This window comes from Triturus cristatus, chromosome 10 (genome assembly GCF_964204655.1).
Source record: "Triturus cristatus chromosome 10, aTriCri1.1, whole genome shotgun sequence".
Classification (NCBI taxonomy): domain Eukaryota; kingdom Metazoa; phylum Chordata; class Amphibia; order Caudata; family Salamandridae; genus Triturus; species Triturus cristatus.
Window position 1 is genome coordinate 1,214,198,068 of NC_140593.1, and position 22,001 is coordinate 1,214,220,068.

The 22,001-nt window shown below is 50.2% G+C and overlaps 1 protein-coding gene across 1 annotated transcript in view; it reads left to right on the forward strand.

Moving 5' to 3' along the window:
• Positions 1-16,249: 16,249 nt before the first annotated feature.
• The window catches only part of LOC146797090 (deoxyribonuclease-1-like 1), a 105,542-nt gene continuing 99,790 nt past the window's right edge, over positions 16,250-22,001 (forward strand). Inside the window, exon 1 of the mRNA XM_085629720.1 lies at positions 16,250-16,357. The gene's annotated coding sequence lies outside the window, so the exon portion shown is untranslated. The remainder of the gene's footprint in view (positions 16,358-22,001) is intronic.

The window sequence follows — 22,001 nt, forward strand, 5'->3', positions numbered from 1 at the left end:
GTAATGTGACCAGCTGTATCCTTTACATCTGGCATAAAGCGCTCTGATGCCGTCAGGCCATGTCCGTGCTGTATAAAATTGCAAACAAAAATAAAGAACATCCCGGCAACTGAGAAGAAACTCTTCTACTCATGAAGGATCAAGTGGGAAGACTTCCTGGCATTGAAGTTTGCTGCCTGTTTAGCCAGAGACCTAGGAACCAAGCGTTCAGAGACTGGGAGCTGTGAACTGCTACGCAGCCCAGATGTGTGTCCTCTTGTATACAGCCGGGAAGCCTGCGCGGCTCATCCTGGTATATGCCTGGTGATGGTAAGTGGCACACATACGTGAACACTACACCATTGCATCCTGTTTTGCACCCACTGGTTTTGAGATACCTGTGCACCTGAACACTACAACAACAATCGCGTGTTCAGTGACTGACAACCACGTGTCACCCATGAGCCCAACCTTCACGGACTGAATCATGTCTTCAAGTGACTTCAGGGCGCACAAGGCTGGTCTCCCCATGAGTCACCGGCTGCCCCATGTTCCACAAGTGGGCTGCTCATGCACCCTGCACTGCCTGTCAACCTTCTATGTCAGGAACATGCATCCCATGGCCTCATAGGCCTGTGTGATTACTGTCCGCCACCCACAAAAAGGACAAACAGTGCCAAGGATTGGACAGCGCTTAACTCGAATGGTTAGCAGTCGGAGCTCCATCGTGCATTATTCCACGGACTGTGAACCCTCCTCTGTGCAGACTAACTCAGTTTAGCTGGAGAGTAATTTAAAATGCAGTCACATAATATTGTTGAAACCTTAAAATGAATACGGTTAGCATGCATATTTCCTTAAAAACAGTACATTTCTTACATCTTTTCTAAAATATTAGCTGTGCTGGACCATTTAATTGTCTTGAGTAACATATGTGCAGCCGGAGCTAGACATTCTACCCTCTCCATCCTCAGAAATAAACCTTGACTGTTAATCCCTCCTCCTCCCTCAAAGAGGAAGCCTTGGGACATATAGCAGTCAGCTTGCAGCGGTCTCTGGTTCCTACCTTTGCAGCAACAGCTGCGATACTGGTTACAAGGAGTGTCTGGCTGCCCTGGATGTGCAGGCTCCGGGGATCTGGCCGGGCACTCTGGGCACGCTGTGATGGATCTGGGTCTGCCACCCAATGAAGCACTAAAGCCAGCAACAAGTTCATAATTGTCTAGTGCCTAGTAAGGATGGCAGAGACAGCACATGCTCGGGTCTTCATTGCTAAAAGGAAAGGCTCAGTGAACACCCTTGCCTGATAAAGGAACAGCAGGACCCATCCAGTACAAAAGCCATGCTTGGAGCTCTGTAGAGGATCAATATTATACGAAGACATTACCCATCCCAAACCATTCGAGGGCCTTATTTAAGACGGCCCAGCGTACCTTATCAAATGCCTTTTCAGCATCCAGGGTCATTGTTGCAGCTGGTCCTGAGATTATTTGTAGTCAGGGACTTATAAGCCTCTCAGCATTGCATCTGAAAGGTGGCTTCTAGGCACCTTATACCATTAAACTGAAATGCTCACACACGTGTGCCACAAACAGAAGTATCTCAGGAGAGTGCTGAGGAAGATGTGGTAACCCTAACCCTCAGGAGAGGAGCCTTTACAGGTCCAGAACATCCCCATCCTTTTTATTTTGACCTGTGCCCTCTCATAGTCTTTTCTTCTTCTCACCTTTCATACCTTATTTTTCATTCTATACTGTCCTTTCTTTTCTAATACCACAGTTTCCTTTTATTGCTGCTTCTCCTCATGCATCTTCATTATCATTCTCTTCCTTCTCCGACACCGCCTCCTTCCCTTATGTTCCTTCCTCTCACTCCTCACAAGCCTTCTTTCCAGTAGCGACTGCTACCGATCAGGAGTAGTGAGGCGGGGTGGGGGGGTGGGACAGAACGAAATAAAAAAAAACTAAAGAAACACTTACCTGGGCCAGCCCGCTGCCCCCTCTTCTCTATCCTCTTCTTCTTGTCTCTGCCTGCTGCAGGAAGCACCCAGGCTTCCCATAGCCAATCACAACGTTGCAATGCAGCGTTGTGATTGGTCTGAGCGCCGAGCCATGGTGCTCAGATGGGGAGTGGGAGGCTTTGCATGTTCCTCACCAGGCTGCGTAAGCACTGTTTGGTCAGCCCGAGACCACTCTGCTCCCTGCTCTGGCCAGCCCCGCCTCGCCCTCAGATCCACTGACTTCAATAGGAAAAAGTAAAATGCTAATACCGATACGTTATTATAAATTTTTTTTCCTATTGAAGTCAGTGGGGCTACGCTCCTCCGCCTTAGCTGAGGAGCCGCCACTGCTTCTTTCCTTCTGTACATTCACCTCTTCTCTCACATCATTCATTCTTTAATTCGTTGTTCTCTCATACCTATTGAGCCAGTTTCTTTCATTTTTTCTGTTCTGTCAGGTAGTATATTTCATTTTTATGGTCATAAACATTAACATATTTTGTAAAGTGCATATTCTACCCTCTCTCAGTTCAGAGTGCTGTGTACTTGAGTAAGTACAGTGTGAGCACTATCGGATGTTCAATACTGCAGGAACATTTTCAAAGTCAAATATGCTGTTTCCATGGAAACAAAGTGGAAGCAATACAGAGAGTGCAATGCTGTGTAATCAGATACGCAGTGAACAACTACAGGTATTACGTACAATAGGAGTAAACACGGAACGCAAAGTGAGAATGGAGATTACACATTATCAGGATAGTAGGTTTTCAGACAGTGTGGAGGTAGTTGAGATGAAGGTGGAAGGAAACAGTTTTGAATCAGGATATGCAGACAAAAGAGGGGTAAGTTCTCATACACACCCTCTACCTAAAAGGTCCAGCGGTCATTTCTGCGCCTCGTACTTCTATTCTGTCACAGCAGCCCCCTCCAAGGTACAAAATATTTGGTGGACAGGTGACGTCAGGTTTAATGGCCATTCACCAAACTTTTTACTTTTTATGTTTTTCAGAAATAAACTCCTAAAGCAGGAGTTTGTTTCTGAGAAGCAAAGAACTAACAACTCCCACATCATATTAATTTTCTCTTCGTGAGTGGGGGTGGGGGGGGGGGTGTCAAAATTAGTTTCTTTCTCTTCCTCACTGCCAAGTTCTTCCTGGCAGTGACAGAAAAAAAACATCACTCTGTCTGCCCCAAATAAAGAGGGCGGTGTGTTGGCTTCAACCCATCAGCCTTTACTTCCTCAGACCGTCTGAGGAAACTTCCTGTTGACAGAGCTGGGGGGGGGGGGCTCTGCCGATGGAAAGCTTATGGTTCGCCCATCTCTAAACGAGGCTAGTGGACCGACAGTTTGGCGACTTTACATTTGTGACAGAGTACCCTGCCCACCAAACTTGAAATCTAGCCCTGTTTCTATGGGTACGCAAGCTCTAGGATCTATGACAAAATGTGCTCTCTGGGCCATAGTCACAAATCATTTTGCATGTGTGAGTTTCGCACATCTAGACTTTTTAAGCTCAAGAGCAAAACTACTTTTAATTTTCTCAAAGAGCTATTTTACACTTGGGAAAGTATTTCCCCACCCAAAGATTATTTTTTTGCGAGTAGATCTACTCACTGGGTGGGGGTGGGGTAATTCCCTATGAGTTTGTGCACACATTTCTATTTAATCCATTCCCAACCTCGAAACAGCCATAAGTTTATTCCTGACAAAGGAGAGCAGTAAATCCCTTTCCAAGGTAGGAAATAGATTGGAACTTCCCAAACATTGGTGGGGTTTTTGGGAATGAGTTACTCCATGGGGAAAAGTATTTTTGGCTTAGAGAAAAGAGAAAACAAAAAATGAGCAAGTGGATTTGCACTTGTTTGGTAGGTTTTGGCATGCAAGAATTTAACAACTATATTTGTCTATGCGTAAAGGAGATTTACAATAGATTTCCGGGAGCACGCTTGAAAATCTGACTGTGGAGACAAACAGCATAGGCTGTATCTCCAGAAGGGAAGGGTGGACGGAGAGGTATCCCTGGGTGGAAAGGGTGGACAGAGAGGTATCTGCAGCTGCGAAGGATGAACGGAGAGGTATCCCTGGGCGTGAAGGGTGGGCGGAGAGGTATCCTCGGGTGGGAAGGTTGGACTGAGAGGTATCTCTGGGTGGGAAGGGTGGGCGGAGAGATATCCCTGGGTGGGAAGGGTGGGCGGAGAGGTATACGTGAGTGGGAAGGGTGGGCGGAGAGGTATCCCCGGGTGGGAAGGTTGGACGGAGACGTATCTCCAGGCATGAAGGGTGGATGGAGAGGTATCCCTGGGTGGAAAGGGTGGACAGAGAGGTATCTGCAGCTGCGAACGGAGAGGTATCCCTGGGCGTGAAGGGTGGGCGGAGCGGTATCCTCGGGTGGGAAGGTTGGACTGAGAGGTATCTCTGGGTGGGAAGGGTGGGCGGAGAGATATCCCCGGGTGGGAAGGGTGGGCGGAGAGATATCCCCGGGTGGGAAGGGTGGGCGGAGAGGTATACGCGAGTGGGAAGGGTGGGCAGAGAGGTATCCCCGGGTGGGAAGGTTGGACGGAGACATATCTCCAAGCGTGAAGGGTGGACGGAGAGGTATCCCTGGATGGGAAGGGTGGATGGAGAGGTATCTCTGGGTGGGAAGGGTAGGCGAAGAGGTATACATGGGTGGGAAGGGTCGGCGGAGAGGTATGCACGGGTGAGAAGAATGGACGGAAAGGTGTGCACGGGTGGGAAGTAGGGGTATTTCCAGGTGGGAAAGGTAGGCGGAGGTATCCCCGGGTGGAAAGGGTGGGCGGAGAGGTATGCACGGGTGGGAAGAGGGGACAGTAGGGTATCCCTGCTGGGTGGAAAGGGTGGACAGAGAGGTATCACTGGGTGGGAAGGGTGGGCAGAGAGGTATGCACGTGTGAGCAGGATGGACAGAGAGGTATCCCGGATGGGAAGGTTGGATGAAGAGGTATCTCTGGGTGGGAAGGGGCGGAGAGGTATTCCTGGGTGGTAGGGTTGGGCAGAGAGGTATCCTTGGGTGGGAAAGGTGGGCAGAGAGGAATGCAGTTGGGCAGGGTGGGCGGAGAGGTATGCATGGGTGGGAAGTGTAGATGGAGAGGTATCTCTGGGTGGGAAGGGTGGGTGGAGAGGTATTTCGGGTGGGAAGGGTGGACAAGGGGTTATCCACGGGTGGAAAGGGTGGACAGAGAGGTATCCCGGGTGGGAAGGTTGGGCAGAGAGGTATACATGGGTGGGAAGGGTGGGCGAAGAGGTATGCACGGTGGGAAGGAGAGGTATTTCCAGGTGGGAAAGGTAGGCGGAGAGGTATCCCCAGGTGGAAAGGGTGGGCGGAGAGGTATGCACGGGTGGGAAGAGAGGTATTTTTATGTGAGCAGGATGGATGGAGAGGTATCTCTGGATGGGAAGGGTGGGTGGAGAGGTATTCCTGGATGGGAGGGGTGGATGGAGAGGTATCTCTGGGTGGGAAGGGGGTGGAGAGGTATCCTTGGGTGGGAAGGGTGGATGGAGAGGTATTCCCGGATGGGAAGGGTGGATGGAGAGGTATCTATGGGTGGGAAGGGGGGTGGAGAGGTATCCTTGGGTGAGAAGGGTGGGCGGAGAGGTATGCATGGGTGGGAAGGGGGATGGAGAGGTATCTCTGGGTGGGAAGGGTGGGCGGAGAGGTATCCTGGGTGGGAAGGGTGGGCGGAGAGGTGTTTCCGGGTGGGAAGGGTGGACAGAGGGTTATCCAGGAGTGGAAAGGGTGGACAGGGAGGTATCCAGGGGTGGGAAGGGCGAGCGGAGAGGTTTCCCAGGTGGGAAGGGTGGGCGGAGAGGTATCCCCAGGTTTGAAGTCCATTGGGTTGTACATGCTGACCAGGAGTGAGGCTGCATTAAAGTCTAATGGGACAATTGAGGCTGATGAGGAGTGAGACTCTCTTGGGTCAGTCCAGCCATTAAGGCTGACCGAGGGTAAGACCATTCATGTCCATAGGGATGTGGGGTATTTGCAGGTATGAGATCACATTAAGCCCCTAGGAACCCCAGAGGCTGAAGGAGTGAGACTGTTGCACTCTGTAGAGCCAATGAGGCGAGCCAGGAGTGAAACTCTAGCCCATAGAACATGGCGCCGGGCTAGGAGTAATACTCAATGGGACGGTGACAATGACCAGGCCACTGAGGCTTGGCAGATGTGAGGCTCCATGAAACACTGAGTCTGCTCAGGAGTGAGACACTGTGGAACACAGAGGCTGGCCAGGAGCGATATCCTATGGAACAATGAGGGTAGGCAAGTGAGAGACTCTGTGATATACTCAGGGTGGCCAGGAGTGGGACTTCTAGGAACACAGAAGCTGGCCAGGAGTGAGACCCTTCGGAACATAGGGGCAGGCCGGGAGTGCGATCCTATGGAACACTGAGGGTAGGCAATTAAGAGACTCTGTGATATACTGAGGGTGGCCTGAGGTGAGACCCCTTGGAACACAGAGGCTGGCCTGGAGTGAGACCCTTTGGAACACAGAGTCTGACCTGGAGTGAGATCCTATGGAACACTGAGGGTGGGCACTGAGAGACTCTGTAATATACCGAGGGTGGTCTGGAGACCCAATGGAACCCTGAGTCTGGCCACGAGCGAGACCCCTTGGAAAACACAGCGGCTGGCCTGGAGTGAGACCCTTTGGAACATAGGGGCTGGCTGGGAGTGCGATCCTATATGGAACACTGAGGGTAAGCAAATTAGAGAGTGCGTTAAATATTGAGGGTGGCCAGAAGAAAGACATAATGGAACAATGTGGCTCCCTAGGATGAGACCCCGTGGAACACTGGGACTGGCTAGGAGTGAGGCCCTATCAATCAGTGAGACTGGTCTGGAGTGAGAGCATGCGGAACACTGAGGCTGGCCAGGAGTGATAGCATGCGGAACACTGAGGCTGGCCAGGAGTGAGAGCCTGATGGACACTGAGGCTGGCCAGGAGTGAGAGCCTGAGGAACACTGAGGCTGGCCAGGAGTGAGAGCCTGAGGGACACTGAGGCTGGCCAGGAGTGAGAGCCTAAGGAACACTGAGGCTGGCCAGGAGTGAGAGCCTGAGGGACACTGAGGCTGGCCAGGAGTGAGAGCCCAAGGAACACTGAGGCTGGCCAGGAGTGAGAGCCTAAGGAACACTGAGGCTGGCGACGAGTGAGAGCCTGAGGAACACTGAGGCTGGCCAGGAGTGAGAGCCCGAGGAACACTGAGGCTGGCCAGGAGTGAGAGCCTGAGGAACACTGGGGCTAGCCAGGTGTAAGCACCTGAGGAATACAGAGGCTGGCCAGGTAAGACGCTATGGAACAGTGACAATAGCCAGGAGTGAGACCCTATGAAACAGCAGGGCTAGGTAGATGTGAGAATCTGTGGAACTCTGAGGCTTGCCAGGAGTGAGAGCCTGAGGAACATCGATGCTGGCCAGGAGTGAGGGCCTGGGGAACACTGAGGCTGGCCAGGAGTGAGGTGTCTATCAAACAGTGAGAGCAAATGAAATCCTAGGGCTAGGTAGATGTGAGAATCTGTCAAACACTGAGGCTGGCCAGGAGTGAGAGCCTGAGGGACACTGAGGCTGGCCAGGAGTGAGAGCCTGAGGGACACTGAGGCTGGCCAGGAGTGAGAGCCTGAGGAACACTGAGGCTGGCCAGGTAAGACGCTATGGAACAGTGACAATGGCCATGAGTGAAACCCTATGAAGCCCTAGGGCTAGGAGGTAGATGTGAGAATCTGTGAAACACTGAGGCTGGCCAGGAGTGGGATTGTAAAGCAGTGCGACTGACAAAGAGAGAGACATTTTGGAACTCTGAGGCAGGGCAGCTGTGAGAATCCGTAAAGCCCAGGCGGGCCAGGAGTGATACTGTGGAAGAACTGAGGCTGGCCGGGCGTGAGACCGTTTGGGACACTGAATCAAGACAGTTTTGAGACTTCATGAAACACTGAGGCTGGCCAGTAGCAATGTCCTTCCAGAGTGTGAGACACGTGTCGGTGGGTGAGACGTTGAGTTTGATCGTGACCTCGCAGAGAAATATCAAGGCATCTCATTCAGCTGACACCTGCCAGTTCAGGAACTTCAATGCAACTTCAAACCCAAGAAGCAGGCCTGGAAGAAAGAAAGGGGTCTCACACAAGGAAACTGTAGTGTAGCGTTCTAGTCTTCGTGTGTGCGCGATGACGTAGGACGCAGCGGCCATCTTGGAAGATCACGATTAGCGCGGTGCCGCGGAGCTGATCGGACGTCTCCCGGCGCTCTCCTATAAGTATAGCAACTTTATAATAAATACCTTATTATAAGCATCAAACCTGTGCCAGTGTCATTACCACCTGGTGGGGCCATAACAACATTACAACTGGCGACGAGACTGGGACCAGGGAACAGACGAATACCCAGGCAGAGCCCAGAACCCATGTGGGCAACTCACCCATGAACCGAGGAAACAGTGACCCACCCAAGCAGGAACAAACAGTAAGGAGAGCGCGGCAGAGGGGAAGTGCTAGGACTAAACGCAGGAAGCACAGTGCATACTTTATAAAGACCAATTGCAGCCGGTGCACTGGCACGTGCGAAGGGACAGTGATCCACGCAGCCACACCTCAAGGCAAGGGATAAGCTGGTAGAACACCCGTATAGGAAGGACGCTGCCCACCAGAAGGGGAACCCAGGGGCCAAGACAGCGACCGGGCAAGCGCAAAGGCCAGCTCTCCTGTTCACGGAAGACAAACGGACTGCCAAAGGCCCTGGCGGAGCAAGCAGGACACAGACCAGGGGGTGGAGCAGAGGTGCAACAGAGTCCTACACGCATACCATGGCAAAGCGCGCCAGGAAGCCCCAGGGGTGAAGAAGAGCCACCGGGAAGAAGAGCAGACATGTGCGCCCAACCGTCCTCGCTCACGACTCCCATTCCATTCCTACCGAAACCAGGAGACCCGTCGATGAAGTGGGAAGACTGGAGAGAATACTTTATGAACTATCTGGAAGCCCTAGAAGATGAAAACGGAGAAGCATTTCCAAGTAAGAGAAGGAAGAGAATACTACTTCACAACCTAGGCCCAGAAGGCATCAGAGTGTTCCAGAACATAGTCCCGACGCCACGACAAGCGGCAGATGATGACGTATTCCAACATGCTATTGACGACCTGAACAAGCATTATAGACCAGTATTGTGCACGTCCATAGACCGATACAACTTCCAACAAAGGAAACAGGCAGCGGGGGAGTCGGTAGAGGAATACGTGGCCGCGCTGAGGAAGTTAGAGGCCACGTGTAAATTTGGCGCGTTACACGACGAATTCATAAAGGATCAGATCGTAATGCACACGACGAACGCGACAATCCAGGACAAGCTGTGGGTAAATGGAGAGGCGACCCTGAAGGAAGTCAAAGCCATGGTGAAGAAGGCGGAGCTGTCAAAGAGATGCGCGGAGGCGGTGAAGAGAGAGACAACAGTTAGGCCCATGGTGAACAAAGTCACCGAAGCGGAACCACCGGAAAGAGGCAAGGGGACAACGGGGGACGTGAGAGGGCAAAAAAATGGACGCCCAAGTCAGCACCGGCGATGAAGCCGAGTAATGAAGGCAAGAACACGTGCTACCGGTGCGGCGGTCTGTCCCATCCAGCCTACGACAAAGGATGTCCTGCGTTCCGAGCGAAATGCAGGTTTTGCGGAATAGTAGGACACTACGAGAAAGTATGTCGCCGGAAGCAAAAGAGAACAGCAGTAAAGTACGTTGCACAGGAAACTGAGGTGGAAGGTGAAGAGGAAGAGGAAGACGATGGTGTGTTGTGCATAGAAGAACACGTACTGGGGATTGACTGCAACCGTCCCAAGAAACCCCAGTGTGACCTGGTGATAGGAGGTATACCGATAAAGATGGTGGCGGATTCGGGATCTCCGTACACCATAATACAAAAGACGGTATGGGAGGAACACTTCAAAGAGCACCTGGGGAAGCACCTGGAGCCCCTAGACATTCACCCAGTCACATTCACGGGAGACCCTATCCCCATGGTGGGGTACAGAAGATTGAAATTCAAATTCAAAGAACGGAGCGCGAGATGCAAACTGTACGTGGCGGAGAAAGGCCCGTCGGTGCTGGGGTGGATCGACCAAGGAGACCTGGGAATACAATTGAACCCTGGAGGCACCACGCAAGTCTTGATGACCTGTGAAGAACAACAACCGGTTACAGGGAAACTGAAAGAAGAATTCCCCACAGTGTTCGGAGGCAAGGTTGGCAAATTAACCAAATTCACACACAAGATCGAGCTCAGAGCGGACGCGAAACCGGTGTGTCACAAAGTAAGGACTATTCCGATGGCAATCAGAGAGAAAGTACAACTAGAATTACGCAGACTAGAGGACAATGGCATCATAGAACCGATTACCAGCGCAGAATGGTTGGCTCCATTGGTAGTAGCAATGAAACCGAATGGCAAGGTGCGTCTATGTGTGGACTTGAGAGAATTAAACAAAAACATAATAGTAGAGAAATTCCCACTACCGAGGATAGACGAAATGCTGGCTATGACCAAAGGGGTGAAATGGTTCTGCACCATCGACCTCACATCAGCCTACCATCAGATAGCCCTACACCACGCATGCAGAAGACTGACGTCGTTCATAACCCCATTCGTATGCTACCTGTTTCGCAGGATGCCATTCGGACTAGCCTCGGCAGCGGCAGTATTCCAGAAACTCATGCACAAACTATTTAAAGACGTAGAAGGAGAGCAGTATTTCCAAGATGACATCTTGGTAATGGGCAAGAGCAAAGCGGACCATGACGCTAAGTTGTCCAAGGTCCTACATGTCTTGGAACGCAATGGACTCACAGCAGAGTGGGACAAATGCCGGTTCGGGATGACAGCTGTTACATACTTAGGGCACGAGATCAGTGACCAAGGCATCCCACCTAAACAATCCAATGTCAAGGCTATATGTGACGCGCCATCCCCAAGTACCAAGGAAGAAGTCAGATCATTCCTAGGCTTGGCTGAATTCTACAGCAAATGTGTACCTCACTTCGCTACCAAGACACAACACTTACGTCAACTCCTACGGGATAAAACAACCTTCAAGTGGACTGAGGAGACTCAGGAAGAGTTCCAGAAGATCAAGACAGACATCAGCACAGCAGTCCCCTTGAGCGGTTATGATCAGCAAGCTAGATCAGTATTGACGACAGATGCGAGTGAAAGGGGCCTGGGGGTGGTCCTAATGCAAGAAACGAAGGAAGGGGAGCTAGCCACCCTCAGCTTCGCGTCCAGATCCTTATCGCCCACGGAACAAAAGTACAGCGTGATAGAAAAGGAAATGTTGGCAGCAGTATGGGCTATGGAGAAGTTCTGCCAGTTCTTATGGGGCACAAGATTCAGGATTAGAACCGACCACAAACCCCTGGTCAAAGTCCTCACATCATCGGGACATGCCAATGCGACCCCCCGCATTGCTAAAATGACTTTGAAACTGCTGGATTACAGGTATGATGTAGAACACATTCCAGGAACCAGAAACAAAGTAGCAGACTACCTCAGTCGTGCCGCAGCCATGGAGGAAGCTCCGAGAGACTCCGAGGAAGAAGACCTTAGAGTGGCATTCACGGAAGATCACGAACGTGTGATAGGCGAACAGGAGTGGAAGGAAGCGTACAAGGCTGACTTGGACATCGTGGAGGTCAAAAAGTACACCCTTGAGGGATGGCCAGAAAAGAGACACATGGGGACATCGCTCAGAAAATTCTTCGAAGTGAGAGAGGAGTTATCAGTATGTGACCTAGGGATCTTCCTACGGAGAGGCGAAAAAGTAGTTCCGCCCCACGCGTTGGTGCCACGGCTACTACCCATCATACATGAAGGACACCTAGGCATTGTGAAAAACTAAGCTCAGGGCGAAACAGATGTATTGGTGGCCAGCGATGGACAACCAGATAGAGAGGCATGTGCAGGAGTGTGAACAATGCCAAAGAGCGGACAAGTCTCAAAGCATGATGCGTCCTCCCTTAGGGAAAATTGACAACCCCACTAACCCTTGGGAAGATTTGTCGATAGACATCTTAGGGCTGATATTGGACAACCAAGGAGTCCAGAAATACGTAGCAGTAATGGTGGACCGGTACTCAAAGTGGCCTGAAGTGGACATACAGGAAGACATGGACACAGAGAAAATATTAAAATTTCTAACATCAGTTTTCCTCAGAGAGGGGATTCCACGCTCTCTTCTAAGTGACAATGGGCCTCAGTTCACTTCAGAAAAATGGAATGCGTACATGGGAAGGAATGGGATAAAAGTTAAACATACTTCCATATACCATCCAGCGGGGAACGGACTAGCCGAGAGGTTTAACAGAGTCATCATGGGCTCGATACAATCAGCGATAGGATCAGGGAAGGATTGGGAGAAAGAACTCAAGAGCATGTTGTGGGCGTACAGGATTAGCCCGACAAGCACAGGATACAGTCCCTTCCAAATTCTCAGAGGCCGAGACCCGTTCACGAGAGACAATGTCGTCTGGAAGGAGTGCACGATCACAAGCAAGTGGTCTCCAGCCGTAGTACAACATAATCTGGAAAAGGCCCAGAGAATATATACCGAACATTAAAACAGGAGGAGAAACGTCAAGGAGGCCGAGTTGGAGAGAGGAGAATGGGTGCGAGTCAAAGTAGCCCAGTTAAGAAGAAAGGGCGACAGCAAGTTCAGTGCACCCATGCAAGTAGAGGAGGTCTACAACCGAGCAGCTTTATTGAGCGACAGGAAGGTTTGGTCCCAGGATAGGATGTCCAAATGCAACAAGATCTTGGGATGGAGTGAGAAAGAAAGTGGACAAACAGGAACCCCCCGGATACAAGGAATGGAGAACAATCCGGAGAGAGCAGGATCGGGGGTAACCCGAGAAAGAGAAAGAGAAGAAGAAGTAGAGGAAAGGAGTGATCCGAGAGTGGAGGAACAGTCGGGAAGCACTCTCAGCTTGCCGTGCGGAGGAGTTCCCTGGAGTGGGGAAGGAAGGGGAACCTGGAATACCCAAGAAATAGCTGAGCACACTTCCATGACTCCGGTGAGGCGAACCCGCATGGACAGAGCTGTGGTAAGGCCGTTGAAGTACAAAGACTTCGAGATGGGAGAAGGGAACACGGCGAACAGCAAGTAGCATAGAGACATTATTTTATTTGTAAAATGTGTAACTGTAAAGGGGGGAGATATGTAGTGTAGCGTTCTAATCTTCGCGTGTGCGCGATGACGTAGGACGCAGCGGCCATCTTGGAAGATCGCGATTAGCGCGGTGCCGCGGACCTGATCGGACGTCTCCCGGCGCTCTCCTATAAGTATAGCAACTTTATAATAAATACCTTATTATAAGCAACAAACCTGTGCCAGTGTCATTACCACCTGGTGGGGCCATAACAACATTACAGAAACAGCCGAGAGCCTCGCTCTTCTCCACCTACAAGCAGAGTTTGTAGCAGGAAAGATGTCCTGGTATGAATGTGGTCTCCTTTTGCATGAAACACGTATAAAGAATATGTGTGAATGTCTGCGTTTGCATGTATGTGTTGGCATAATAAAAGCCAGACCGATTGGCTTTGGCAGTGCTTGTTGTATAATGCAGTTAATACCCTAAGGATTGTTAGAGCGCTTTACAGAGTTTGAAAAGGTACAGTGTTATGGGTTGCGTGAACACGTACAAATTTGCAGATTTAGAGTTTTACAAAGACTTCCCATTGCATTTTGTAAATGTATTAACTTGTTATATGTACTAGGTGGGAGCGGGAGGAGCTATTTTAGGTCTCTCCAGGGTCCTCCTTTAGTGGGTCTCCCTCACTTAGGGTGACCAACCGTCCGTAAATTTCACGGACAGTCCGTAAATTGGACCTCACGTCCGTTGTCCGTGAGGATCCTTTTTACGGACGCCTTTTGTCCGTAATTTTAGGCATGTTAGGGAACAGATCTGTTCCCCTGCGAGAGGCCTCAGCTCCGTGATGGGACCGCCTCGCACTCCTCTGAGTGCAAGAGCAGCCCCACCCCGCCCATTGTCATTCTGTGTGGGGCTGATTGCCACATACAGAATGACAATGGGGCAGTCTGGGCTGGCACAGCATGTGGTGGCCTCCTCCTGCCTCGGTCCAGGCAGAGCATTCCGGCACCTGGAAGCGCAAAACGCCCAGGCTGCTGCTGCTACCTGAGAATCCAGTTAATCGAAGGAAGGCAGTGAAAGAAGTTCAAAGGAAAGGATTGTAGTTATAGTATAGCAGCCATGGTTGCTGCTTTTTAGTTTTATGCAACTAACAGCCATTGACAAAGCCAATAGTTCTGGCTTGTTGTAGGTGTAATGTTACTTGTTCCAAGTGTAACGTTACTTGTTGTATTATATATCTGGATGCAATGACACAAGCAACAAAAATACCATTCGGGCGGCACATTATATTAAGCACGGATTTTTAGCTTATGTGTTTTAAGCCACACATTTTATTGCATTAAACACCCTTTTGGAGAGACCCCCCTAGTTTTTACATCCCACTTAAATCTCTGGAAACACCATGTCACAGTCGCCCCATGTCCAGGCACTGTGCATGACTCATGCCTTCCACTTTTTCAGATTGCCTAAGTGCAGGGGCATAGTGAACCCTGCCCCACCCCACCCCTTGCTTTAGGAACTACAGCAAGGGTGGAGTTATTGATGGGTCTCATAATTAATGTGAAAAGGTGAGTGAGTAAGTAAGTGAAGGGATGGGTGGATGGATGGCTGGATAGATGAGTGAAATGATGGATTGATGGATGAGTGAAAGGGTGGATGACGGGCGAGAGAATGGGTGGATGGAAGAGTGAAATGATGGATGGATTGATGAATTGATAAGTGAAAGGGTGGATTGCTGAATTGATAAGTGAAAGGGTGAATGGCTGTACGGATGAGTGAAAGGGTGAATGTAAGGCTGGATGAGAGTGAAAGGACGGGTAGATGGACAAAAGGATGGATAGAGGAGTGAAGGAGTGAAAGGGTGGATGGATGAGTGAAAGGATGAATGGATGAGTGAAAGGATGGATGAATGATAGGTTCAATGGATGGATTCATGAGTGGATGAGTAGATGGATGGGTGGGTGGGTGGATGGATGGAAGGATGGATGGCTAAGTGAAAGGGGAATTGAAATTGAAAGTGAAAGGGGGATGGGTAAATGGATGGCTGAACGGGTGAATGGGTAGAAGGATGAGTGACTGGATGGATGAATGAGTAAGTGAAAGGATGGCTGGTTAGGTAAATGGCTGGATGGATGAGTGAATGGATGGATGGGTGGAAGACTGGATGGATGAGTGTACGGATGGATAGGGTGAAAGGGTGGATGGATGGATGAGTAAAAGGGTGGATTGAGGGATGGATGAGTGAAATGATGGATGGAAGGATACATGATGGATAGGTTTGTAAATGGTTGAACATGGACGGGCACAGATGGAAGGGCAGAATGAATGGTGAAAGACTGAATGAAGGATAAGTATGATTACACATTGTAAGCCCCATTACCTTAAGCAACATTTCCTATACATTGACTTTCACATTTATATAAGTGATTGTCTCTTTATAATATGTGTGTGTTACAACGCACTCCTACACTCTGCCCCACATACTTGGGATGAGTAGGACTATAGAAGAAATTAAATACACATGAGAGAGGGTCTATGTGAAGATGAGGGGCGCCATTGGAGGGTGGTAGCAAGGCCAGACTGGCCGAACCGGGCATCAGGCGTTTTCTCTGGGAGCTGGAAAGGTGGGGGCGGTTTTGTTACCACAAAAAGACCTGCACATTTGCTTAAAGCTGCGCGCACACTGACAAACCATGAAGTGCACAATTGTCTCAACCTAATATAAACTTATTTTCACTTGTACTTTAGTAGTTGTCTATTTACTTACTTGTATACTATTGCGCAACCTTCTCTGATATGTCTGTAAAACGTACCTTTTGTCCTGCATTTTGACCTCCTGTCCTGAATTTTTGTCCTGAATTTTGACCCCTTGTCCTGAATTTTTACACTCACTGTCCTGAATTTGCACCCATGTCAGTTGGTCACCCTACCCTCACTCACTCACTTCCCCTCCAGAGCAAGAAGGCAAGTCTCAGACTCTGCAGGGTGGGCGGGCAGAGGCTCTGATTGGACAGCCCATCGCCCTCACCCACCTGATTGGTTACTCAGACATCCAGCAGGCAGGCGCGCGTCAGCTGCCAAAACATACATAATTCATATAAATATAATAAAGTGTGGCCTGCGGGGAGGGCGGGGCCAATGGTCGCGCATGCGCCTGAGGCGGCCCCGCCCTCCAGCCGGGACAAGTTCGGGAGCCCGTGACCTGCCCCGGGACAGGGAGACGCTGCACCGGCCGCGGGAGGTAAGACGGGACTGGATACGAGGGGCTCCCAGGACGGAAGGACGGTAGTGCTGGGGAAGAGTCCACCGCTCACCCGTTCGAACGGCAGCGTTTATAAGAGGCCAGTGGGGCTGGATAGGAGTCAGTCACATACCAGGCAGAGGACGGTGCCTGAGAGGATAGCAGGACTGGTGAGGTCACGCATGTCAGGCCTGCAGGAGGGACTCTAGTCTAAAGGGCAGTAAGGCTGGTGCAGAGTCACTCATGTCACACGCTTGCAGGAGTGACTCTAAAGGGCAATAAGGCTGGTGCGGAGTCACTCGTGCCTTACGTGCACAGGAGTGACTCTTAAGGACAGTAAGGCTGGTGCAGAGTCACTCGTGTCAGGCCTGCAGAGTGACTCTAAAGGACAGTAACGCTGGTGCGGAGTCACTCGTGCCTTACGTGCAGGAGTGACTCTAAAGGGCAGTAAGGCTGGTGCGGAGTCACTCGTGCCTTACGTGCAGGAGTGACTCTAAAGGTCAGTAAGGCTGGTGCAGTCATTCATATGCTGCAGGAGTGACTATAAAGTGCAGAAAGGCATTGCAGAGTCACTCGTGTCAGGCCTGCAGGAGTGACTCTAAAGGGTGGTAAGGCGGGTGCCGTCAGTAACATGCCAGGCCTGCAGGAGTGACTCCTAAGGGTGGTAAGGCTGGTACAGGGTCACTCGTTTCATGCTTTCGGCAGTGGTTCTAAGGGTAGTAAGGCTGGTGCAAAGTGGCTCGTTTCATGCTTCCAGGAGTGACTCTTAAGGCCAGTACGGCTGGTGCAGAGTCACTCACATGTTACACTTGCGGGATTAACTCTGAAGGACAGTAAGGCTGATGTAGTCAGTCACATGTCACGCTACCAGGAGTGACTTAAGGGGCGGTATGGCTAGTGCAGGGTCACTTGGATGTAACTCTAACGGGTAGGTCGGCTGGTGCAGAGTGGCTTATGTTTGCTTGCAGGAGTGACTCTAAAGGACGGTAAGTCCGATGCAGAGTCACTCATGTCACGCTTGCAGGAGTGATTCTGAAGGACAGCGAGGCTGGTGCAGACTAGAGTCACTCGTGCCTTACGTGCAAGTGTGACTGTAAAAGACACTCTAGAGACACAACTCCTCTGGGCAGAGGCGCAACTAGAGCCAAATTTCGGGGGGGGGGGGGGGGGGGGGCGGGGGCTAAGAAAACATTTCGGGGGGGCTGAACTTTAAGCAATAGGCAGAGTGGAGCTGCGGGGGCTCTTAGAAGGGGTGAAACACCAGCGAGGCCTCATTTACATGCAAATGGTCTTTTAAAGACCTCTGAAGTGCTCGGGTGCGGCTGTGTGCGCGCCGGGAAGCTGTCTCATCCCGGGCTGCCACACACGACGGGGGGGGGGGCTGAAGCGCTGCGAGTCCAATGGGTGTTGCGCGCCTGCCTCTGGGTGTCTGGCAGAGCTGGGGCCAGTCAGCCACATGTCAAGCAGGTGTCTTGGCGTTATTAAAGGGTCCCATTGGCATCGGCTCCTTTCCATCTCCGGTGTCACCCGTTGGCTCGCGTACCTTGGCATCACTCACTGACATCTTTTTTTAGCGGGAATCTCCGCACACTACAGTTCTTAATGTCGAGAATGGCTGTACTATGGTCTTGCAATGACGTGTGTACACTGCTCGATTTGTGATTCGGTTTTGGGCTGTGAGTTAATGGACTCTGGACCCCTGCCTTTGAATCCTAGCCAGCCTGCTAGACAGCATTGTGTTATCCTGGGCAAAAAGCTAGGGCTGAGTTCACTCTACCCACTCAGATTAGGAGCGCTTCGAAGCCAGAAGTATTACGGGCGATGAGAACCGGTCGACATTCACATTTACTGCTTAAAACGTCCAGGCAACAGTTAAACTCGTTAAAAGAGGCGGCGGCCGTGCGCTTTCCATTCATGGAAACTCGCTGCGGGTTTGAATTTTGCCTCCTTCCTTCCTTTGGCGCTGAAACGGGGCCCGCTCTTTACCACCGGCTCCGCGGGACCCTGGAAACTCGGGGCCCGGAGGGTCGGGCAACGAAGGCGACGCCGGCGCCGGTTTCAAATTCCTTTGTGTGACGCGGGGGGGGGGTACAGAGGGAGTGGGATACGGCGGAACGAAGAGAGGTGGGGTGTTCAAGGATTTATAACCCATTTCAGACTATATGAGATAATCTAAAGTAAGCATGCTGTGTCTTCGTTATAGCTCCCAACAGGCTAGCTTCGAGGCGCTTTTGCCTGAGAGGTGTAGTGCGATCACTTTCACGAAGCGTTACAACAAACAAATGATGGACGGAATGCTGACAATGCAGACATTCTCCCCCAGTCAAGAGATCTGGGTTAAATCCATCGTTCTTTTGCCCACTACGCCACCCCAGTTTAGACATGGCCATATGCAAATCAGTCTTGACCCTGTGCCTCATGGGAACAGTCCAGCCCGAACTGCCACCCCGAGTGGGAAGGGTATGCTCAGACGTGAGTCCCTTGCTCTCCATGCCACTGGAGTCAGCATTCCGTCCATCATTTGTTTGTTGTAACGCTTTTCGCCCTAAGTGGGATGGGTATTCCCAGACGTGGGAGCCGTGCTCACTACGCCACTGGAGTCAAGCTATCCTGGCTGATGACGGCTGATAGCCAGAAACCGGTCCTAGGATGCTTGTTTCCTGTCCAGGGAAGACATCGCTTGGCAGTTCGGGCTGGACTGTTCCCATGAGGCACAGGGTCAAGACTGATTTGCATATGGCCATGTCTGAACTGGGGTGGCGTAGTGGGCAGTGGCGTAGTGGGCAAAAGAACGATGGATTTAACCCAGATCTCTTGACTGGGGGAGAATGTCTGCATTGTCAGCATTCCGTCCATCATTTGTTTGTTGGATCACTTTCACGGTTAATTACAGGTAGCGCCACATTATGCTGCGCTGTATTCGTAGATGTTCACTATGCTGTGTTATATAATGCTTGCATATGCTGTAAATGGAATCCCTTTTCGTTCTATTGTCTTGTAACACGGAACTGTCCCATGACATAGACAGTTTAAACACGCATTTGCAATGCAATAGGTCTCGCATTTGCGAGAGTTTAAGCTATTGGCATTGTAAATGACAATGACTTATATTTATGTTTTAAAAGTCAACACATAAATACAAAGAATTGTCATTTACAATACCAATAGCTCAAAGTCTCGTCAATGCGAGACCTATTGCATTGCAAATGCTTGTTTAAAACTATAACCAGGGAGTCTGCACCATGTTAATAGTTCCTTATAGCACTTGACATGTGCAGTTAATTGCATTTGCTGTTTGGAGTGACCTTGATTATGGACCAATTTAATCATCGCTTCTTGGGTTGTGGGGAGGGTTTTATGTTCTTTTTATTATTTATGTATCAGGTATTTTTATTTCCTACGAGTTTCTATCGTGATTAATTGCTCTTAAGAATGTAGTGCTTCTGTGGACTCACTGCTTTTTGATGTTAAAATAAATAAATGTGATTGTTGGTAAGATAGCACAGTGGGTTAATGCACCTCCTGCAAAGTTGTGTGAAACCGGAAGGCACGGCCATCACGTCAAGCAGGGGCACTCATCTTTTTTAAAGAGAGTACCGCTAAACTGGGATAAGAGAAGCGGAGATTTACAAATCTTTCAAGTTGTAAACCTGTGGAAGGCAGGATGCTGGACTCGGTGGGCAGAGTAAAGTAGGAAGGTGGCACTAGGGACCAGGGAGCGGTTCTTGTACCGGTGACCAGTCTGGCTTTCACTATTGGGTGGCGAGAAGCTGGCATCATGACGTATGTGAAACTGGCAAGGCTGGCGCCGATGAAGAGGGAAGCTTTGGTACCATATACGATGCGTAAGGAGAGGCGCCAATGGCACGTCTGGGCTGGGTGAGTAGCCGGGGGTATGCACTCTTACTGACATTGAGACCCTCCTGATATGTCTCCCCATCTGCAACACACAGCGGGATTACATTTTACTGTGAAGCAAGTGCAGATTGGAAAAGGAAATTAACATTACAGAGAAGAGATATAGAGGCCAAAGGAATAAACTTGGTCAAACCAAATGAGAGAAAAATAAAGGAGTTTTGCCACAAATTCAATCCATTCAGCCGTCCCTTCAAGCCGCTGTTCCTGGTAACAGCAACAAATGCTCAGGGAAGGGTGGCACTCAAAAACATGGTACGGGGTGAGGGAGGGGTGAGCTCAGGTGTAAAGTAAGAAGCAATAAGTAGCAAATTCACTGGGGGAAATATACTGGCGTGTTGCATGCATCAGTGGACGTCATGCAGTAAAAGTCCTAGGACACTTGAAGGGTAGTGCAAGGCAGGGCCGGGCTGGCCCTTTACCCCATTTCCCACTGAGCTGGAGTCTTTTTAAAGTACCAAGACCACTTACTGTAGTGGGCACAGCGGGGACATAATCAAAGTGATACGGAGGCAAGAAAGAGAGTGTACGGGGTGAGATCATGGAGAGGGAGAAGAGAGAGAGACACAAAAAAAATGGAAACATAGTGGGGAAGAAGTGAAGGTGCTGGTTTGAATTTTTTTTGCCAGGTTTGCTTTTGGCTCCTAGCCCTGCCCAGGTGACTTCACTAGTGACTGGCTAAGTGATCGTTTCCACTCCCTCACACTGCACTGAGGCCATACCAACTAGTTCCAGGGGCAGTAGGGTGGCTCTTTAAAGGACCAGACCTGCCCTGTCAACTCTCTTCAGTAAATCTATTATGAGTTTCGAGACCGAGAAGTTGCCTTCCGGTTCTCTGTGGCGTCTTTTCCTCCCTAGACAATGCCAGTGTCTAAAGTCCCAGTCCTAACGGAGTCAGACCGCACAGACCTATGGAAATGAAATGTGTGACCTAATAGTAATGATCGTGTCCTGAGAGCTACCTAGGAGATCTGGAGTCGGTAGTCTCTGACACACAAGTTCTGCCACAAGATGGCGCTGTCTGGCTAATTTAGAGATGACCACAACAACAGTTATTTATTAATTCAATATTCATTAAAAATGACTATTGTTGCCGCCCTATCCATTATTATAGAATGGGGGCATGAAATAGTCCAAATTGTCATACTTTGAGGAGTGTGATAGTACTTGTGTTGTCATTGGCAGTATAGCAGGGTCAATGTGTGGAGCAAGCTGCAGTGGCCTCCTATCGAGAACTCTGGCTCTCACAAATTAAGCACCGCTTATGATAATTAAGATATTTAGCATCAGAGCAAGAGGCTATCATTGTTGTCAATCGGCGCCCTCCTCCTCCCCATTCATTCACCTCCAAGTCTCCCATACTGAGGCCTGGCAGAGAAGGCACAAAGCTGGCACTGACTGCACAGACGGACACTCAGAATTATGGATTCCATTACTGCTGGGACGTGTCACTTGTAATTAAAGCAGATGTTTTTGTCTGGCTGGAACGCCTCTCACTGCTACCAAGTAGCACGAAAACAGTTTCTGGTAGTGACACTTTTTCCGAGTAATGGGTGCGTACCTCCAATCTGTGTCTTCGTTAGAAAGACTGGCAGCAGGAACATTCAGGCGAGGATATACCTGTTTTGGTGTTTGAATGAATTACCTAACGTTATCCAAAAACAGCTGCCTCACGCTGAAGCGAACGTGCCTCAAACTGCATCAAGGCGAGCAAATTAATTTATAGTGT